This window comes from Meriones unguiculatus, chromosome 6, assembly GCF_030254825.1.
Source record: "Meriones unguiculatus strain TT.TT164.6M chromosome 6, Bangor_MerUng_6.1, whole genome shotgun sequence".
NCBI classification, from domain to species: Eukaryota; Metazoa; Chordata; class Mammalia; order Rodentia; family Muridae; genus Meriones; species Meriones unguiculatus.
Genome location: NC_083354.1, coordinates 26,052,164 through 26,074,506, shown reverse-complemented (window position 1 = coordinate 26,074,506; position 22,343 = coordinate 26,052,164). Strand labels below are relative to the sequence as shown.

Below are 22,343 nucleotides of genomic sequence, written 5' to 3'. Positions count from 1 at the left end.
AGTTAAGTATATATATATACTTAACTCCAAAGAACTTTATTTTCCATTATACAGATAACTCTTAACAGTTATTTTGTTGGGTATCTTTAAAAGTTAAATGAACAAAGAACTGTATATGGCACGGTGAGCATATTAGAGTCCAGTGGATGCAACCAGTACCCTCTGAACCTTCATGTGCAGAAAACTGTGGCTATGAAGACATGCATCCATTACAATTGGGCAGAGGAACCTCACAGATCTAATCTAAGCCCAGTTATGGGGTCACACTGTGGAAAACATTAGTACTGTTTCCTTTCACCAACATTGTTCCTCAACTTCCTGCACTGGATGCAGGTGGATGCCCAACTACTGGATTCTCAAGCTTGTAGCACAGGCTCTTCTTAGTTATTACCATTCAAGGACTCTCACCGGGCACCGAATCCCTCAGGATAAAGCAGCCTGTCAATACTTGTAACTTTTTCAGTCCTCCCTGATGTGGCAGGGTAGGCCCCTTTCCTGGAAATGTGCCTGGCCGCTCAGCAAGAACTCCAGGGAGGAAGAACTTTAAAAAGCTTCCAGGGATGTTGGGCTTTCACTTGTCCCGTGTTGGACAATGCATATTCTAAACTATGTCAGTGTTCCTATGTGTATGATCATCAGGTGAAGTAGCAAAATTACAAATACAGAAAATGTTTGTGATACTGTTCTGATGGACATTTCAATGAACTCACAGCTCAGTCAGTATCAGTCTTCACAAATACTGCATGATGTTCTGTGTGATCATGGTCTCAGTTGTGAGTCTATGAGTTTCATGTACACACATCAGCTGCCAGTCTACCAACAACTTGAATGTAACTCAATTTCTTTCTTCTTTTGTGATTTTTAACTTTTTAAGTCAGGAAACAAAACTCAAAACCATATATTTCATGGGAATTTCAGAAGTGAAAAATAACTTGGTATCCAGTAGATATAGCAAATATATATATATATAGAGAGAGAGGGGGGGGGAAGAAAGAGAGAGAGAGAGCATAAGATTTTCAAGGTTCTACATAGATGTAGGAATGCATCATCTGTAGAGTGATTAATTCGTCCCATTCTGTTTCAGGCACATATACGTCATATGCTGCTTGATGCTCCCAAGACTATCATTGGAGCATAAACTATTGTTTATTGTACTTGTTCTAACCAAGCAGGTATGGCCAGCCTTCTGCAGGGTTTGTAGTGACATTCAGGCATTGCAGGTTATCATGTTCTTTATCTAAAAATGTGTTAAAGTTTGATATTTCAAATCAAATTTATTTTTTTTCTTTTATTTTTGTACATTTTTTTGTTTTAAATTACCTTAAAAGTAGCTGGGTTTTTTTTAAGAATTTTTCATTTTTAGATTTGTTTAGCCCAATCCTTTCTCTGTTGACTACTCTGCTCTTATGCCAGCTTGTTCGTGGTAAGCACTTTATTTCTTAGTCTATTTTCGTATCATGTATGTTTTCTTACATTCTCTAGCCTCTCTCACAGAGGCTACTTCTCACCCTCTTAAACACCCCTTTCTAGTTTCCTGGGCTCAACACATATTCATCCCACATAAACCAAATAGAAATTGTATGTAAATAAACACATTTCTAACAATTCTATAAGCAATGAGACCACATGGAGACAGAATGTATGGAAGCTGTCATTCTGGGTGTGTACTAATGCAGTTAATAGAATACTTTCTGTTTTCTGCTGTAGCCATTTTCTATCATGTTCTGCAGTGCCACTGTATGGAGACAAGGAGACCCCTAGGGTCTAAGAGTATCTAAGACCTCAGCTTATCTCCCCACTTTGTCTTAAAGTTTTCAAATCCCAAGATTTATAGCCACTTTGTTCTAGTTCCTGATTGTCCAGTTGACTGTCCCTGAATGGCTGATGAGCATGGGGAGCAATAGTGCCCTTTCTGGGGCTGCTTGGTTCAGCACAGTGCTGGTTCACAGCTGCTTCTGCCTTTTTTTCTTTAGGGGATCTCATCCTACTTAAAATGGTTTTAGACAGTCTTCTGCGTAAGTAGAGTTTGGTGTCCCAAGAGCTTCTTCCAACATAACTGCACTGATGGGATGTCTAATGCTTTTCCCTCTTTTCTATCATTTCCACTCTAGACTAATGCGTGGTGCATGATTACCATAATCATGGTTTCAACAGAGACACTGAACATTTCTGCAGTCACTTTCATTCATCAGATATTGTCCTTCTCCGTCCCATTTCTGCTGACATTTTGCCTATTTCAATTTTTTTTTGTGCATTCTGTGAGATTTCTTCATACCCTCTTCTCCCTAAAAGCCTTGACATGAGTGTGCACAAGGATATGTGTTCGTGTCTATGTGGTGTGATTTTCATAAAGCTCTCAACTTATTCTGATGTAGTTGTCAGTTGAACTATCACTCTAATGTATTTTGTGCTATTAATAATTTTTTTCCATATAAGACTGTTGTATGGTAAAGACCCAAAGATCACTCAGCACTACTAAAGTATAAATAGAATATGCATTAAGTGGGCTTGGTGGCTACCTGGTAAGAAACCCTTCTCACAGACATGCTTCTAACGCAAGTTACAAGGAGCTTTTGAAGGCAAAAATATCAGAAACACTATATTTTGGTTGGCAGTTGGCATGATGAAGTAAAGCAAGCAAATAATTTTACGGAATCCAAAAATATGCAGGTAGCTGGGGCATATAGACCCCCAGTTTCCAGAATAGTGTTGGGTACTTTTAAAAGGGAATTTTCATGGGGGAGGTAGAAAAGAGATGGTTAGTTTCAGGTTAAACTAATGATGGCTCCACCTGAGCCAAGATGGAGAAAACTGCACTAGCTCAAGTAAGAAATGGAACTAGTATTTTACCCAGGTATTCCACTCCTAAGCATATACCCAGAAAAGTCCATATTGTACCATAGAAATAAGTGCACATCAAGAGCATCGCTGGTCTATTTCCTACAGCAGTGAAATCGAGGCCACCTGTGTATTTATAAACAAATAAATCAAATATTAAATTTTTCATGTATAAAATTAACTGTAATTTGACTATAATGAAATATGAAATAAAAAATGTTTAAGAAAATTGATAGACTTATAATGGATAATATTAATCCTGTTCACTCAAGTTAAGAAAAAAATCCCTGCATTCTCCTTCATATACACATACTATCCTATAATGTCTTACATATATATATGTACAAATGGGTATAAATATAACTTCAGAATAAAATTTATAAAGGAGAGCAAGAAAGGTAATATTAAATGATAAATATGTAAAAGGATCCATGATTCGTGAAAGAGGATATAAAAATAATTATATTTCTAGTTTCAGTGCTGTCATTGTTTTGTGCGTTTCTAGTGCATGGGGCAGACATAAGCAATTGCTGCTAACAGTGTAAAAGCCTCAGCAAAACTCCCTGGCTTCGTTTGGCTATTCTAACTGTGTTGAGGTTTCTTGAAATATTCAGGGCTTGGTCTCAGCAAGTGTTCCTTTGAATGGCCAATTCATTGTATTTCTTTAATGCTTTTATTTGTGAGATCCTTACAATAAACTATTTTTAGTTTAAAATAAAACATCAACTTTTTTTTCAAAATTCAGGGATTGTTCCACGTATTGCCATCAGGAAATATAATGCATCACCAGGATGGATTCAGAGACAAAAATCAATTGGTAATCAGATGCCAGAACATCTTTTTTCTTTTTCTTTTTGTAATAGTTGTTGAAAATAGGTTCTGTTTCATAAAATATATCCTGATTATGCTTTCCTTAGAACACTCCTCCCAGTTCTTCCCATCCTGTGCAGATCACCGATCACCTGTCATTGCAGAAAAAAAGAAAAAAAAAAGGTTTCTAAGACGTAACAACAAAACATATCAAAGTGAAACACAATAAGGTAAAACAAAAATTATCACATTGACAAAAGAAAAAGCACACAAGAGAAGACACACGAATCAGAGACCCACTCGATCATATATCAGGGTTCCCATAAAAATATTAAACTGGCCTGGAGCACTCAGGACTCACAGATCATTTGCTGCCCCGAGATCGCTGAGCAAAGGGGAGATCGCCCCCGCCACCATCCAGAAGACGCTGGATAAAAACTGACCATCTTATTCAGTGTGTAATGGACCACCGGGACGGAAGAAAGGCCCCCGAGGGCTCCCACTGCCAACAGATGTTACAACAAGCCTGGTAAACCTTGCTACCACAGCAGATTCCTGGTAAACCTTGCTACCATAGCAGATTCCAATCAAAACATGCAGTCTCTCTTACCAGCACCGCCCACACAGAGCCTGCCCACACAGGTCCTGAAGGGATGAGTCAGAGCAGCCCTCGGCCCCCTCCCCGCTCTCACAACATGCCTTCAGCACACATGCAGAACCAGATGAACGGCCAGATGCCTCGGCCTAACCATACGCCAATGCAGGGACCTGGACCCAGTCAGCTCCACATGACAAACAGCTCCATGAATGTGCCTTCAAGTAGCCATGGCTCCATGGGAGGTTACAGCCATTCTGTGCCATCATCACAGAGCATGCCTGTGCACAGCAGATGACGACGAGTCAAGAGCAGCCAATGGAAAACTATGGTCCCAGACCAAACATGAATATGCAACCAAGTCAAGGTCCGCCACCTGGAGGTGGGAAGCATTACCAAGGACAGCAGCCCCATGGGGATGATGGGTCGAGTCAGCCAAAGCAATCACACGCTGGCCAGAGGCAAATGCCTCCCTATGGACTCTGCAGCAGGGCCCACCACAGCAGAACTCAGGCCAGGAAGACTATCACAGTGGACAAGTTCCCAGAAGGCGTGAACCAGCACTGTTACCCTGATAAAAACTCACAGTACAGCCGAGAGCAAATGCTTGTCAGGGACTACCGCCACAGCAGGGTTCCCACCCCAACAGCAGCAGTACCCAGGGCAGAGCAGGGCTATGATCCTGCCCAGGGCAGTCCAGGTCCACAGTCTCCTAGTTATCCTCAGGCTCAAGGTCAGCAATACGGGAGCTATAGCTCAACACAGCCAGGACCACCCCAGCCACCCCAGCAGAGGCCTTATGTGTACGGCCAGGGACAAGATGGAAATTGCCAGCACTGAAAACGTCCTTACATTCCGATAGCCAGTATCTGTTAGCAGTCATATTGTCACAACTTCTGCACTGTGGACACCTCCCTCTGATGACTCCCTCCATTCCACCTAGTTTTTGGAAAAAATCTTTGCCTAAGTGGCTGCTTCATCAGCAGGTAGCCTTACGGTTTAGTTTGTAAAGCTACAAAATACACCCAATTTCACATTTCTACTCTAGATGGCAACATTGGACAGAAAATGCATTGGCATTAAGTAATTTGCAGCGATTTCGCAACTGTGTTTCAAGGACTGTCACTGGCTGAAGGATGCGAACAGCGTGGTGTGTTCACCAAGGCGAGGGGGTTTCAGACTTTTCCACAGATTATTTTGTAAGGGGAAGGAGGAAAAGTACACTTTTTGCAGCAGCAATATTTTGCATATTGGGTTTGTTTCATATGATGAATCTGGAAGTCGGTACACTCCACACTGGGCAGAATTGGAAATCCTGTTACTGTGGAATGTGGCAGATGCTGGTGGTTGCGGTGCTCCGTGAAGGCACAGGCGAGGGAGGACAGAAGCACACACATCCACTGTCAGTGCTTAGAGGGAATTCGCTTCTCTTATCTACCAGCTTAGCAAGGGCGCTGTGACACAGTTTTTGAGTACAAAGACTTTTTTTAAAAAGCCTTCCAGTTTTGTGCGTTAAATCTTTTTGTAAAGATGATTTATGATACTGTTTTCCAGTGCAAGGCAGTAATTATGCTGCATCTGGGACCTCTGGCAAGTTGGTGAAATGAAGCGGGAGCCCTCTCAAAGCAGCAGGACTGAAAAGGAAAAGCCTCCGTTTTCACCTCGTTTGAGCAATCAGGGAGCTTTCTGAGTCTAGTCAACACGTTTTCAACTGCGGCAAAGAGGACTCAGTGTTGATCTGCTAGATTATTTTTTAACATTAGCATGGAGAGTTCATGGAGAGTTGTATTTTAACTTTCTTAATTGGATTTAAGTAAAAGGGCACCTTTGTGTTCCTCTCTCTTCATCTTAGTTAATATAAAAGGAAAATGCTATATGATGGGGCATTTCTGATTTAGATTGAAAGCCTAGAAGTTGTATTTTCCTGATCCTTGTTTTTCAGCACGACATACTTAATCATTATTTGAGACAGATTGTTTTAGCTAAATTTGGGTACATTGCACTGGGCAGGAAAGCATGCACTGAGAGATTTCTAAACACATCTTTTTAAGCATACTTTGAAAACATCTAGCCCAAAGGTAAGTTGTTGCGTCCTCACAGCTGTCTGTGTCCAGGGAAGATGACAATAGAACATATTCTCTGTAACTCTTCTAACTGGAAACAGTACAGGAGTGCCGTAAATTCAAAGAAGCAAAGCACACCACTCTAAACATACTGTAATCAAAGGAGGGTTTTAATGTGTCTAAATGAGAGAGAGAGAGAGAGTGTGTGTGTGTGTGTGTGTGTGTGTGTTTATTAATTATAGTTTATTCACTTCGTAGCCCAGCTGTAGCCCCCAGGTCAGAATAGAGGGTGTTCTTCAACTTAGTCAGCAGAAAACAAGCATAAAGGGACTGGAGCAATGGCTCAGAGGTTAAGAGTACTGGCTGCTCTTCCAGAGGTCCTGAGTTCAATTCCCACCAACCACATGGTGGCTCACAACCATCTACAATGATATCTGGTGCCCTGTTCTGATATGAAGGCCTACATGCAGATATTGTATATATTGTACATAATAAATAAATAAAATTTAAAAAGAAAAAAGAAAACACATGTGCACATGTGAACAGATGAGGCCTGGGAAGCCTCCGACAGAAGTGCTTGCAGCCTGTGCCAGGCTCTCCTCCACCGTGTGCTTTGTTGCTTTTTAAACCCTGTGCTAATGAAATAATTTATGATTTTTAAGAAATATATTAAACTGAAGGCAATAATATATATTCAAGGGACCTGGGGATGACTGGTGAAGTCCTGGGATTTTATTTCAGTTTCTGTGAGTTCATATGGGCTTTGCTTAGCTGATAGAGAGGGCCTTGTTCTCATTCATTCCCTTTGGCTTTTGTATTCTTTCTGTGTAATAAATGTGCTCTAATAAAAAATATCTAACATCAAATAATTCCATGTTATACTTATTCCCCACTTCTGTGTAGTAGGACATGACTGTCTAGAGGACAGAAGCTGAAACACATTTTGGTTACCTGTCTGTTTTACCAAAAGATATGTACACATTTAATACAAACCTAATGAAAACCTCAATCTCATTCTTCACAGAAATAGACAAAAATAATTCTAAAATTCATACCATACCACGAAAGACCCTAGATAGAAAAAAACAATCATGAGCAAAAAGAACAATGCTGGAAAGATTGTCATCCCAATCTTAAGAAATGTTATAGAGACAGAACAATAAAAACTATATGCTACTGACATAAAAACCAGACATGAAGACCAATTGGTCGAAACTGAAGATCTAAATATCAGACCATGTAACTTCAGCCATTTAATAGTTGACAAATATGCCAAAAATCTATGCCAGAGCAAAGAAAGCCTCTTTAACAAATGGTGCTGTGATCATTGAATTTCCACAGGCAGAAAAAAATAAATTAGATCTGTATCATCACTTCACACAAACACTAACCTCAAGTGGATAAAAGTCCCAAATGTGAATCCTAAAACACATTAACTCCTATAAGAAAAAATAGGCGAGACCCTACCTAATATAGGGGTAGAAAAGGACTTTTTGACTAGAACTCCTTTTGCTTAAGAATTAAGGACAACAATACTTTTATTTTTATTGTTTAAAATTGATAATTTCATGTGTATACCTATAAAAACGCAGACATATACAGATACACATAAACACACATTTATGCATATATGTAAATATATACACATACATACAAACATATATATGTTTATTCTTTGTCCTGTTGCTGACCTGCATAAGCCAAAAGATTAATCATCAATCAATGGTTCTTCAGTTGAATGTCATTTGAAGACAAGCACCTCACTAAGAATATTTCAGGATTTTAAAGCCGGTTTGAAACTTCTGAGGTATCCATCCTCACAGAATGAACAGTTAGTAGTTCCTCATTCTGTCTGGTTTGGTGCAACATTGTCGAATGTGTATAGTCCATATTGTGAAAAACCACGCAATAAACAACTGTAATTGATATAAGTCTTTTTTATTACAGTGAATCTTAAGCACATAAAGTTGATGATGAAGATGCCATCAAAGGTCTGGGAGATTTTAACCACAGTGATTATTTTTCATGCATATCCACTTAAACATTTCACAGTTTGGGGGAGCCGTATAACAAAGACTTCCCCTGAGGGCCTAATGTATAGAGAGGGGGCAGCTACTTCTCTAAAAGAAGAAATATACTGGGCAGAACCAGTAGTCTACTATGGCACGACCTTGAAGGAGTTGCGCGTTTGATGCTGAGAAATAATGTCTTCCTACCCTACGGGCTGGGTACCAAGGCTTCTGTGTGCTCAGTCTATGAAGATGCCCTTGAGATACCCCGTGTTGTCTTGTGTAGTGTTGTTTGACTCACTCTCCCACTGACTTTGTCTCCTTGTATGATAGGGTTTTTTAATTGTTCTTATTTTCTTCATTTCCTCTTTCTGGAAAACTGTAAATACGGTGCTGTGCTTCTTACTAACGTGTTTGGCATAGGACATAGCTTGTTTAAGAACTTCTGATCTCAGAATGTATCTTTTTGGTCTCCTGTCTCCTTATCTTCCCACCTCCTACCCTGTCTCAAGACCTTCACACTGAAGAATGACCTGCTGGTCCAGTTCACAGACGAACATACAGAAGAATGCACAAGTACACAAAAAACAAGCATACACACAAGAAGTAAATAGCAAACATCCCATCATTTTTTTAAACTGCTATGGAATTGCTATAACATTATCCACAGTTTTTTCCTGATGTTTTTGTTTTTTGGAAACTTCATAGATGTATAAAATGAAATATGGTCATGAATGGGATATATATGGGATATATTATATGCCCCATCTTCACGCCAACCTTCTCCTGTATCCCACTGAATCACTCCATAACTTCCTGTTCTTTTCTTTTTATAACCCACTGAGTCTAGTTAGTGCTGTCCATAAAGGCATGACTGCAGGGTCATCCACTGGAGCCTTGGAACCTACCAGTGGCTGCAAACTCTGAAAAAAAAAATATTGCCCCTCCCCCAACAGCTCTCAGTTGCAAATAGTTCATCAATAACACAGTGAGTCTGAAGAACATTTCCACCATCTATGCATAGAATTATTTCAGGAAAAATCTACTTTTACTTTATGTGTTTATGTAAGTGCCCACAGTACATACCTGTACTGTGTCCATGTAATTTCACTGGACATCAGAAGAGGGCATTTCCTGGTACTACAGTTACATGGATTGGGAGCCATTGTGCGGGTGCTTGTAATAAAGCCGTGGTCTCTTGCAAAGCCGCATATGTTCTTGCCTAAAGATCCATTTCTCCATCCCCTGTACATAATTATTTGTCATATTCTTTTGTTCCTCTCTTCACTGATCAGTTGCTGTTTAGTGATGGAGATGCAACATATAACATAAGACACAATTTACTTAAATGTATCTAACATACTTTAAATTGTATGAATTACACACCCAAGTAACTTGTATATTAAATTTATGTGTTAGTTTGTAATTAATTAATTTTTTGTGCTAATGCACTCAAGGCTATTCCCAACTCTCTCTTCTCTCAGGTTTAGTGTGTCTGGTTTTATGTTGAGGTCTTTGGTCCACTTGGACTATAGTTTTGTGCAGGGAGATAGCTATGGATCTATTTGCTTTCTTTTTTCCCATTGTATAACTTTGGCTTCTAGTGTCCATAGATGTGGTGGTTTACTTCATGATTTCTGATTGGAATTGATCAACGTAATAATATTTATATCAATGCCACGTGGCTTTTATTACTATTACCCTGTAAGTACAGTGTCAAACAAAGGATGATGATACCTTCAGAAGATCTTTTATTGTACAATATTGTTTAAGATGTCCTTTTATTCCATATGAAGTTTAGTGTTGTTTTTCAAGGTTTGTAAAGAAGTGTTGAATTTTTATGAGAGTTGCATTGAAACTGTTGATTGCTTTTGTTAAGATGGCCATTTGATTATGGTGCACGATCTTTTTTGGTGTGTTCTTAGATTCGGTTTGTAAATATTTTACTGAAAATTTTTGCATCGGTTTTTTTAGGTAATTTGGTATGAAATTCTCTTTCTTGTTGAGTTTTGGTATGATATAAGCATCAAGGTGACTATGACCTCATTAAATGAATTTATCAATGTTTCTTCTTTTTCTATTTTGTGGAATAATTTGATGAGTAATGGTATTAACTCTTCTTTGAAATTCTGGTAGAATTCTCCTTTAAAATCATCATGCCCTAGGATATTTTGTTTGGGAGACTTTTAATGACTACTTCCATTTCCTTATTCATTATAGGTTTATTTACATTTTTTTCTGATCTAGATTTAACTTTAGTAGATGGTATCTACCTAGAAAATTGTCCATTTCTTTTATATTTTCCAATTTTGTGAAGTGCATGCTTTTGAAGTCAGACCTAATGGTTCTTTGATTTTCTCAGTGTTTATAGTTATGTTCCAAATTTCTTCTTTTTAATTTGGATGTCCTGTTTCTGTTTTTTAGTTACTTTGGATAAAGGTTTGTCTATCTTGTTGCTTTTCTCACAAAACCAACTCGTTTCATTGATTCTTTGTATGGTTCTCTTTGTTTTTATTCTAACAATTTCGGCCCTGAATTTGATTATTTCCCGCCTTCTACTCTTCTTAGATGTGCTTGCTTCTTTTTGTTTTAGAGCTTCCAAGTATGCTGTTAAATTGCTAGTATGAGATCTCACTGATTTATTTATGAAAGCATTTAGTGCTATGAACTTAGTTCTGCTAAGTTCATTTTGTTCCATAAGTTTGAGAATGCTGTGCATTCATTTTCATTGAATTCTAGAAAGTCTTTAATTTCTTTCTTTGTTTCTTTTCTGATCCACTGGTCATTGAGTAGAGAGTTCTTCAGTTTCCAAGAGTTTGTAGGTTTTCTGTTGTTTCTGTTGTTTTTGAGCTGTCATGTGGGTGCTGGGAGTTGAACCTGGGTCCTCTGAAAAAGCCTCCAGTGCTCTTAAACACTGAGCCATCTCTTTAGCCGCCACTCTGCTGTTTTTGAAATCCAGCTCTAATCCATGGTTGTCTGACATGTTACTGGGGGTTATTTCAGTTCTCTTGTATCTATGGAGACTTGCTTTGGGACTGAGGATATGGTCAAGTTTGGAGAAGGTTCTGTGAGGTGCTGAGAAGGTGTGTGTGTGTGTGTGTGTGTGTGTGTGTATTCTGGTGAAATATTTTGCAGGTATCTATTAAGTTCACTTGAGTAATAATTTCTGTTACTCCCATTATTTCTCTCTTTAGCGTCTGTCTGGATGACTTGTCCATTGAGAAGAGTGTTTAGGCTTCCCACTATAAAAGCGGGATGCTGTATGTTTGATTTAAGCTTTAGGAATGTTTATTTTATGAACGTGGGTGCCCTTGCATTTGCAGCATAAATATTCAGAATTGAAACATTATTTTGTGAATTTTCCTTTGGTAAGTGTGAGGTGCCCTTCCTCATCTCTTTTGATTAATTTTGGTTGAAAATCTATTTTGTTTCTAGATATTAAAATGTCTGCACACCCTTGCTTTTTTGGTCTATATGCTTGAGAAATCTTTTTCAAACCTATTAATCTGGGGTAATATCTATTTTTAATGGTGAGGTGTGTTTCTTGTAAGGAGAGGATGACGGACCCTATCTTCACATTCACTCTCCTAGTTAGATCTTTTTTTGGGGAACTGACTCCACTGATGTTGACAGATATTAATGGCCAATGATTGTTAATTTCTGTTATTTTGATGTTGGTTCTGTCTGTATGTCTGTGTATGTGTGTGCTTCCTTTTTTTACATTTTGCTGCTGTGAAATTACTTATTTTTTGTATTTGTATGGGTGTATTTAACCTCTTTGGGTTGGAGAATTTTTTTCCAGTACCTTCTATACAGCTGGATTTGTGGTTAGATATGTTAAAATTTGGTTTTGTTGTCAAGCAGTGGTGGCAAGTGCACTTGGAAGGCAGGAGCAGGCAAATCTCTGAATTTGAGGTCAGCCTGGACTACAGAGTGATTTCCAGGTTAGCCAGGACTACAAAGAGAAACCCTGTCTCAACAAACAAACAAAAAAGAAACAAAAACAAAAAACAAACTTGGTTTTGTCATGGAATGCCTTGTTTTCTCCATATATGACTGAAAGTTTCACTGGAATGGCACCTGTGGAATTTTAGAATCTATAATACATTTTCCCAGGCCCTTCTGGCTTTAAGAATCTCAGTTGAGAAATATAATTCAAATAGGTCTGCCTTTACATGTTATTTCACCTTGAAGTTTTTAATATTCTTTCTTTGTTTTGTATATTTGGTGTTTTGGTTATTATGTATCAGGAGGACTTTCTTTTCTGGTACAATTTATTTGTTGTTCTTTAAGCTTTTTCTATGTTCATAGACATCTATTTCTTTGGATTAGAGATTTTTTTTTCCTCTATGATTTTGTTGAAAATACTTTTGGATCTTTGACCTGAGAATCTTCTCCTTCTATTCCTGTTATTCTTAGGTGTGGTATTCTCATAGTGTTCTAGATTTCCTGGATGTTTTGTGTCAGGAACCTTCTAGATTTAAGGTCTTCTTTGACAGATGTTTCCTCTATGGTATCTTCTATAACCTAAACTTTCCCTTCAATCTTTTGTGTTCCAATAGTGATATTGACATATCTAGTTCTTGTCCACTTCCCTAGATTGTCCATCTCCAGGATTCCCCCAGTGTGTGTGTGTGTGTGTGTGTGTGTGTGTGTGTGTGTAATTGCTTTTGTTCCTATTTTTAGGACTTGAACTATTTTATTCATTTCATTCACCTGTTTCGGTTTTATTTTTCTTGATTTCTATAAGGGATTTATTTATTTCTTCATTACAGGCCTCTATCATCTTTATAATTTTGGATTTAATGTCACTTTCTGTGCTTCGGCTGTATTTAAATATGCAGGGATTGCTGTAGCAGGAGAGCCGGGATCTGAAATTCCCATATTATGCCGGCTATTGTTTGTGTTATTATGCTGCCTCTAGTTATCTAGGTTTGGAGTTATTATAGGTTCTACATGCTGATTTCTGAGTTTGTTTTTCTTAGTAGTTTTTGGGTGTTTATCTGCTTACTTTCTGTCTTCTCTATTTCTGGCCTGAGTGGACTTGACTTGAGGTCCAGTAGGACGTGTCCCTGGTGTTTCTCTGCCTTGTAAGTCCTCTGGGACTTTGGATGCCAAGGTTGGCTCTGGCATCTCTAGAACCTGCATGTCATCTGGGAAAGCAAAGGTCTTCTGCCCATGCTGTGGGCCAGGTTGGAATATGGAGCTCAGGGGATGGGGTGCAGCTTATGCTCGATGGCTGTGTGTTAAGGATTCTTGCTGGGCAGGGTCTTACTGGTGCTGCCTCCCCAGGCCACAAGGGAAGAAGGTGCAATCAATCCTGGTGCTAGTTTATGAATTGGGAGCTCCCTTATCTGAGGAGTAGGAAAGGGCCATGAGGAAAAAGAAGGAAGCTGGGACCTGGAGGAGAGGAGGGAGGGGCTATAATTAGGATGTAAAATGAATAAATACATAATTTTTAAAAGGCAAAAAATATAATAATATTTAGTCAGGAACAACAGTAAGCTAAGGCTTGAACCTATTATAAATAAATATACGTCCCCTTGCCATTATTCAGAGCACAGACAGATAAAGAAAGTCTATAAGGTTTTATTATGGCTTACAAGTTACCTGTTGAGGACTCAGTTATTGAGTCAGAGTGTTTGAACTCTTGTGGAGGACATAGATAGCATTCACAAGACCACATGATGAATCACAAGCATCCATAACTCCAGTCCATGGCATATGATACCCTCTTTCTAAATTACACCACACTGGCACACACATGGAGCACATACACTTGACAGCAAAACACCCAGACATGTTAAATAAATTATAAATATTCAAATATTAGAAGTATCCAATTTGGTATTTTTAAATAACTTTTCCTCCATTCCTGATCATGTCACATCTGAATATGAATAAATAGCATTCCTGCATCCCACTTTGCATTTTTACCAATGTTGGTCATTAATCATAAATACATGAGAAACAAAATTGCTAATCACACAGTAATTTCAGTGTGGTGTCCAACACCAGCAAACCACAAGGGTGCCCAAACTGTCACCACTCTCTTGGGCATCCTCCACAGCTGTTCATTTTCCTCCAAGATGATGGTATAACTTCAAACCAGGGTTGAAATAAGTTTTGTCTATACAAAAGATCAACAAATGATAATTAGATCTTTATAAGCTTTTAAAATGATAACAATAACCTATACATATACTTTGAATTTATGGTATTTCAATGTTCTTAATCAACAGTTCTCAGTCTGTGGGTTACAAGCCATATGGAGGTTTCAAACACTCTCACAGGTTTCACAGTGGTAGCAGATCAGATACCCTGCATATAAGATATTTCACTATGATTCATAACAGTAGCCAAATTAAAATTAAAAAGTGGCCACAAACTAATATGAAGTTTGGAGGTCACCACAACATGAGGAACTGTAGCAAAGCATTGTAGTATTAAGGAGGTTGAATTGAAATAATTGACAGCAATTGGATTCAAGATTGTCTTCCAAATACTGTTGGAGATATTATGCCTATATCATGGAACTGGTATAGCAGTGTCATACTGAATATGAAATAGTGTATGCAGTACATGTTTTAGAATACTCTGACTTCACAAGAAAATTGATTTTGATATACTGAAGTACTATAGAACTGAAAACCCCTAATACAGTGTCTGATAAGCAGAAATGGGTAGAGGGCTGGGAAGGATGCACTCGTGGCCACATTGACATTGACCAGCCATGGATCAGTTCCATCCTGGAAAGAAAATACATCAGTAAGATGACAGAAGTTACATAAAGGACCACAAAGCTGCTCAGTAGGATAAGAATTCTTTGTGTGGCTTTAGTCTCAGTGAACAACTTTGAAGACAAAGATCTGTGGATTTGTTGGACTCTGTGCTTATGCTTGAGCAATACCATGGAGCCACTGACCCACACCATGAGTCCCAAACAAAAGACATCACTGGAGGCAGATTGCAGATGCTGTACAAGATTTTTTGGAAAGTTTTACTACTAAACAGTGCACACGTTGTCTATATTCAGTAAGATTTCCTTTCTCTTTCATGCCAGTCACTGTCATGATAATGGAGCTATTTACAAGTAGGTACAGGGTCCAGCATAGACCCAGGGAAGGACCAATGATCCTGGATACTCTAACCTTGAGATGTAACCATTTGGAATTACTGGGGCTGAGAGTGATTAACTAAAAAACACTCAACATGGATGTGGAACCATGTTCCACTCCCCGGGCAACTCTATGAAAATAAAAGACAAGTTTGCTGTCAGTGTCATCTAGAAAACATGTTTGATCAAAAGCAGCCATTGTCTGAGGGATTCCTTTGCAGAGAAGAACCATGATATTGGCGCAGGTCAGATGTTTGACAGTGAGGTCTGTGGGCCTCACCCTGATCCTAGTGAAGTCAGTGATAATAAAGCAGCAATAATAAAGCTGTGTTGCCCAGCATTCCCAGGGCAGTCTGGGACAGGAAGAGGATCCTCACAGCCAGGAATCTGGGTGCCCTTCTTTTAGTTTAAGGTGAATGTCCCTCAGTATCAGGTCCTGAGAGCTCATGATGGACATGCAGGACTATTGCCTTCATTGTCCATGGTACCAATAACCACCACTTTCCATTAAAATATGAAAATAAAATATGCTTAAGGGTTTTTAAGTTTCTAATTATGTGTGTGTGTTTGTAATGGGAATGTTCACTTTCATGCCAGAGTCTTTGGAGCCAGAGGTGTGACAGTCAGTCGTGAGCTGCCAGATACGTGAGCTGGGAAGAAAACTTGAGCCCTTGGTAAGAGCAGTGTGCCTTCTCACCCAGAGAACCTTTCCCAGAGCCCCTAGATGGGCTTTCGAACAAGATGTTTTCCACGGCTCAAAGCACCCCAGTTGTTTCCGAGGACTCCAATCACAGCGCTGTAGCTAAAAACAAACAGCACAGCACATGCGAGTTGTCGGCACTCTCTGTGCGGCTCCACAAATGATGTGTGATTTGCAGGACAGAGCAGGTCTGTGTGTGGGCTTCTAATGGGGAGGCAGACTGTCAGGATGACTTCAGTCACCCTTCAAATTCCCCAGGTTCCACCACTGGCTAATGGCAAGTGTGCCGCAACCAGCTCCGCCTTTAAAAGAAAATAACACCGACTAAGTTGTGTGCAGGGAAATAACACCGACTAAGTTGTGTGCAGGAGAATAATACCGACTAAGTTGTGTGCAGGAGAATAACACCGACTAAGTTGTGTGCAGGAGAATAACACCGACTAAGTTGTGTGCAGGAGAATAATACCGACTAAGTTGTGTGCAGGAAAATAACACCGACTAAGTTGTGTGCAGGGAAATAATACCGACTAAGTTGTGTGCAGGAAAATAACACCGACTAAGTTGTGTGCAGGGAAATTGTTCTTTAAAATATTCCACATCTCAATTTTAAAATTAATGCCATTCACATTGTCATTCTGAGCTCTATTTCATAGGCTCTTGTATATTTTTTTAAATATGCTTTTAATTCCTAAAATATGCAATTGGCATATAAAATGCAAATATCAAATGTGACAATGATAATCCCACATAAGATAATTCAGTTTGAGACAAAGGTGAACTTATTAATTGCGAAGTTATATTCAATATTGAGATGATAACCATGAGAACTTTTTCCATCTACTAAATTAAGGCAACATTAACACCACAAATATAGTCACAATTCCATCACAGTTGTCTAAACATATGGGAAATAAAATTTTCTGCATACCTATATGCACAGTATGTAACATTTTCTATAACCCAGAAAGCATAAGTGATGTATGTGTACATTGGTCCTAAGGAGAAGGAGATCAAGGGCGTGTCTGCAAGGTAGAAACCACAGTTGCACAGAAATTAACCTTCAGCCCCGACCCAGTGCTGTCAAATATGCAAGTCAGAGAAACCTCATTAGAAGCAACCAAAATCTGAATACCAAGTATCTGACTTTTCCTACACTTTTATGCACATAAATACAATATGAAAATTTTATTACTGCTCTTGCACACTAAAGTGGAAAATAGTCTCCTGTCACTTAGCACCCATGGTTTTAAAAGAAAAGTACCAACTGCTGACTTGAGCCAGAGTTAAAGAGGCAGCAGGATGCTAAGCCAGGGGCTCTCAGATCTCTAGATTCTGCTCTCTTGGTGCATGAGAACCTGCCAGGTGTTATATCTCACTGAGTATGCCTGATATGCTTGATAATTGTTCAAAGAAAAAAAAAATGTGTGTGTCCTATAAACACAGTGATAAAGCACTGTAGATTAAAAAAAAAAAGTCCCCCACCTGTCCTTTGGTACTAGAAATCCTACAGCAAATCTCCTTGCCAAAGATTGTCAGGGAGAGGAGACTGCAAAGGGGCCTCTGCCCTGCAGGCTTCCTCCTGTGGATTGTGAGGATTCCGATGATCCCATCACAAACTTGCAGAAACTTCCAAGTGTGTTTGAACTGTCAAGGGACATGATGAACAGTGGCGACCTGAATAGCTCTGTCAGCATCCAGGCTGTGCAGCACCCTGTCCCTGAGAGAGACGAGCTCTGGAGCTGCACTCCAGCAGCTGGCAGAAGGCCTTTCTAGCTTCCGAAGGCCTGAGGAAGACAATGAAGACTCAGCCGTGCAAGTAGACTTCTCTGTGCTGGCACTTGTTGGATGGGGCCTCAGTGGTCAGGGGACAGACAGTCTGTCTCCATGAAGTTACCCACACAGTGTGACATGTTAATATGCTGAGATCTCATATCTCCTGGGGTCAAGATGATACCACGGGAAGTATTCATGACCATGAGGGAGTTGACATCACCCCTGGAGAACGACTTCCCATCACAAACTTGCAGAAACTTCCAATATGTTTGAACTGTAAAAGGACAGACTGAACGGTCTGAATAGCAGTGCCCATAGGATCCATGCAGTGTTAGGACACAAAGGAAATCCAGGGAGCTGGAGCAGATGGGAGTTCTGAGGGAGAGGGAGTGATAGTGAGGATAAAAGCTGTGTAAAGATTTTTGAAGTTCATTGGAGCCAGGGTCTTCAAATATAATTGAATATACAAATAGAAAATGACCAGAGCACACACAGAACTCTAAGGCAAAACATTTTTTCAGGAACTGAAACATCACTTGTAGCAATTTCTTAATAACGACAATCACAGATTAATTAATGGCACTTTTGTTAATATTTTTAAAGCATTGAGAATGTCATTTCACTTTAGAAACAGAGAAAGTTAAGCATGCAGTATAAAACTAAAAACCTACATATCTTAGGGTTTTTAAAAACTTGCTTTAGTTAGTACACCTACTTCTATAATACAATTGTAAATGACACATATCAAACCCACCTCTTTCGGAATCCCAAGGATCTACAACTCACTCTTCCATCACTGAGAATCTGTAGACACAGAAGACAGAGATTTCATCCTGATCTGAGGAAACATCCTCAGCTTGTTTTCATGTCTGTGTAATTTTCTTTGTACCATTCTCTGCCTTTGTTCCCTAGATAAGGGTTTGGTAATTTCACTGATCTTTTTAAGGAACCAACTCTTTATTTCATTGATTACTTATATTGGTTTTTATTCTTTCTATTTAATTGTTTTCAGCCTCAGTTTTATTATTTCTTCCTGTCTGCTACTCTAAGTTGTGATTCTTCATTTTTTCTAGAGCTTCCAAGTGTATTTTAAGTTGATAGTATGAGACTTCTCCAATTACATTTTATGAAGATATTTAGTGCTATGAACGTATATCTTTTTTTTTTGAACGTATATCTTAAAACTGCTTTCATTTTGTCCCATATATTTGAGTATAATGTGTTTTAAATTTCATTCAATTCTTGAACGTCTTTAATTTCTTTCTAATTTCTGTCTTCAGATTTTTGTAATTTCTTACTAATTTTTCATTCAGTAGTAGTTGTTTGGTTTACATAACTTTGTAAGCTTTCTGTTGTTTCCATTGTGTGGATACTCAGCTTTAATCTATGGTTGTCAGATAGGAGGCAGGGGTTATTTCCATTTTTGTTGCTTTGAAGTTGCTTTGTGGTCATTTTTGGAGAAAGGTTCATGAGGTGCTGAGAAGAGGGTATATTTTGTCTGTGACTGAAAGGTTCTGAAAATATTTGTTAGGTCCGTTTGATTTATAATATCAGTTAATGCCAGAATTTCTCTTCTTCATCTGAATAATCTGTGTTTTGGCAAGCGTAGGATACCATTTGGTATCCTACCAATGTATGAGGGTCAATGTATAATTAAACTGAAGTAGTATTTCTTTTATAAATGTGGGTGCCCTTGTGTTTGGTGAACAGATGTTAGGAACTGCAATTTCCTCTTGGTGGGTTTTTTCTTTTGATGAATATGTAGTATCCTTCTGTAGCTTGTCTAATTTGTTTTGGTTTGGAGTCTATTTTGTCAGATTTTACAATGGCTACAATAGCTTGCCTCTCAGGCCCATTTTCCTGAAATATCTTTTTCCATCCTTTTACCCTGAGAAGATATCTACTCTTGAAGTTATGATGTGTTTCTTGAGCATAGTAGAAGGATGGATCTACTCTCACATCCATTGATACCTTTGATGTTGAGAGTTAACAAAGAACAGTATTGTGGTAGTGTGAGTGTTTCTCCTCTTTCGATTTTTCTAGTCTGGGATTATGTATTTTTTTGTCTTCTTGGCTGTGATTATCCTTTAGAACAGAGTTTACTTTCCAGCACTTCTGTAGAGATGGATTTGTAGATAGATAGTACTTAAATTTGGTGTTATCGTGTAATGCCTTGTTTTCTCCATCTCTTGTGATTGCCCTTTTTTTTTTTCCCGGATATAGTAGTCTGGGCTAGCATCTGTGTTCCCTTTGTGTCTGCAACACATTTATTGGCTTTTAATGTCCACTTTGAGAAGTCTAGTATTATTCTAATAGGTCTGTCTTTATATGTTACTTGATCTTTTTTCCTTCCTGCTTTCAATATTCCTTCTTTGTTCTGTATGTTTTGTGTTTTGAATATTATGTTTCCAGAGAACTTTATTTTCTGGTCCAGTCTCTTTCTTTTTCTGTATTTTTTTATACCATGATAGGTATCTCCTTTGTTAGATTAAGGAAATTTTCTTCTATGATATTACTAAAATATTTTTCTTGTTTATGGCTAAGGTTTCTTGTCCTTCCTCTGCTTCTATTATTTTTAAATTCTCTGCCTACACAGTCTCCCAGATATTCTGGATGTTTTTGTACAAGGACATTTTTAGATACAACATGTTCTATGACTTATGTATTCATTTCTTCTATCATGTCTTCAATCCCTGAGATTTTTTTCCATATATAATATATATACTCTGTTGATGACATGGACTCTGATATTTCTGTTTGAGTTCCTTAATTTTTAATATCCAATATTAAATTAATTTTTAATTTTATTTTAATAAATTTTTAAATTTATTAAAATTTAATAAAATTTTCCTTATTTTAGTTTATCTTACTGATTCTATTTCTAATTTTGTCATGAACAGTTTTATTTATTGTCTTCTACTTCTTATTTGTGTTTATATAGATTTTTAAGTCATTTCTTTATTTTCTTTAAGGACTTATGTCATATTAATGAAGACCATTTTCAACTCTTTTGTTTTTCTTGTGCTTTAGCTATGCTAGAATGTCCAGGGCCTGCTTTTATGTGGTTTATGTGGTATATAGTTTTTTAGTGTAAACATATTGCCCTAGATGTTATTTTTTATGTTAGATTTATGTATTTATTTCTTTTTTATTTTTTAATATTAGTTACAGTTTATTAACTTTGTATCCCAGCTGTATCCCGCTCCCTCATTCCCTCTCAATCCCACCCTTCCTCCCTCATTTCGTCCCTGCCCCTTTCCAAGTTCACTGATAGGGGAGAACCTCCTCCCCTTTCATCTGACCCTGGTTTATCAGGTATCTTCGGGACTGGCTGCAAAGTCCTCCTCTGTGGCCTAGTAGGGCTGCTCGGGGGAGGTCAAAGAGCCTGCCATTGAGTTCATGTCAGAAATAGTCCCTGTTGCCCTTACTAGAACACCCACTTGGATACTGAGCTACTGTGGGCTACATCCGAACAGAGGTTCTGGGTTATACCTGAATGTTATTGATCGCATTTTTGTGCTTGTATCAGATATCTGGGTTTAGGAAAGTTATAATTCTAGGTGTTGAAATCTTGTCTTTTTGGGTTTGTGTGGTAATTCTGTTTCTTGGTTTCTATTGCCTTTCTGATTCTTAGAAGACTATGGTTGCTGTGTGTTGTCTTGTAGAAAACTCATCTGGGATATGGATAATTGTGGCCACGGGGGGTTCCATGTAACACAAGTTTCTAGTCATTGGGATCTGACACTTAGTAATAAGGATGGGCTAAGTGGGAGGAGGGTCTAAGAGGGTCACATGATGAGGAAATCAGAGTGTCCCACCAGAGGCTGCTTTATCACCTGGGAATGAAGCCCTAGAGTGAGGAGGAGCAGCAACAAGTGGGTTTCTTCAGACCTGTGTATGAGACAGAGAAATTTTACCTGAGCAAAGGGAAGTCGAGGTGAAGATCAGCTTTTGGCTTACTTACTTCCCTGGCTGAAGTGGCCTGTGTGTTCCCAGGGAGTTCCAGTTGGATTTGCAGGCTGGAATGGAGAGATGGGTGTTTGGATGGATGTTAGGTAGAGATTGTCTGTGTGATCTACTGGATTTTGAGATCAGGGGACACTCCGCAGGTGTTTTGATGCGGAGGCAAGGATGAGTCTGGGGAATTAGATTTGGAGAGTTGAAGATCTACAGTTAGCCTACCTGTTTACCTGGTTGAAGTGGCCTGATGTTTACAGGGGAAACTGGTTAATGTTGGTGATATAACAAAATAGTGAGAATCTTTGTCTCAACAAAGTAAAATAAGGGCGGAAGAGATGGCTCAGCAGTCAAGAGCACTGTCTGCTCTTCCAGAGGTCCTGAGCTCAATTTCCAACAAGCACATGGTGACTCACAACTATCTACACTAGAATCTGATGCCCTCTTCTGGCATGCAGGCGTACGTGCAGATAGACACACA

At 38.7% G+C, this 22,343-nt stretch overlaps 2 pseudogenes; one reads left to right on the top strand and one right to left on the bottom strand.

Moving 5' to 3' along the window:
* The first annotated feature begins 608 nt into the window (after nt 1–608).
* Nucleotides 609–5,083, top strand: LOC110550540 (protein SSXT-like; annotated as a pseudogene).
* An 8,804-nt stretch (nt 5,084–13,887) lies between these two features.
* Nucleotides 13,888–15,940, bottom strand: LOC110550530 (vomeronasal type-1 receptor 4-like; annotated as a pseudogene).
* Nucleotides 15,941–22,343: the final 6,403 nt, after the last annotated feature.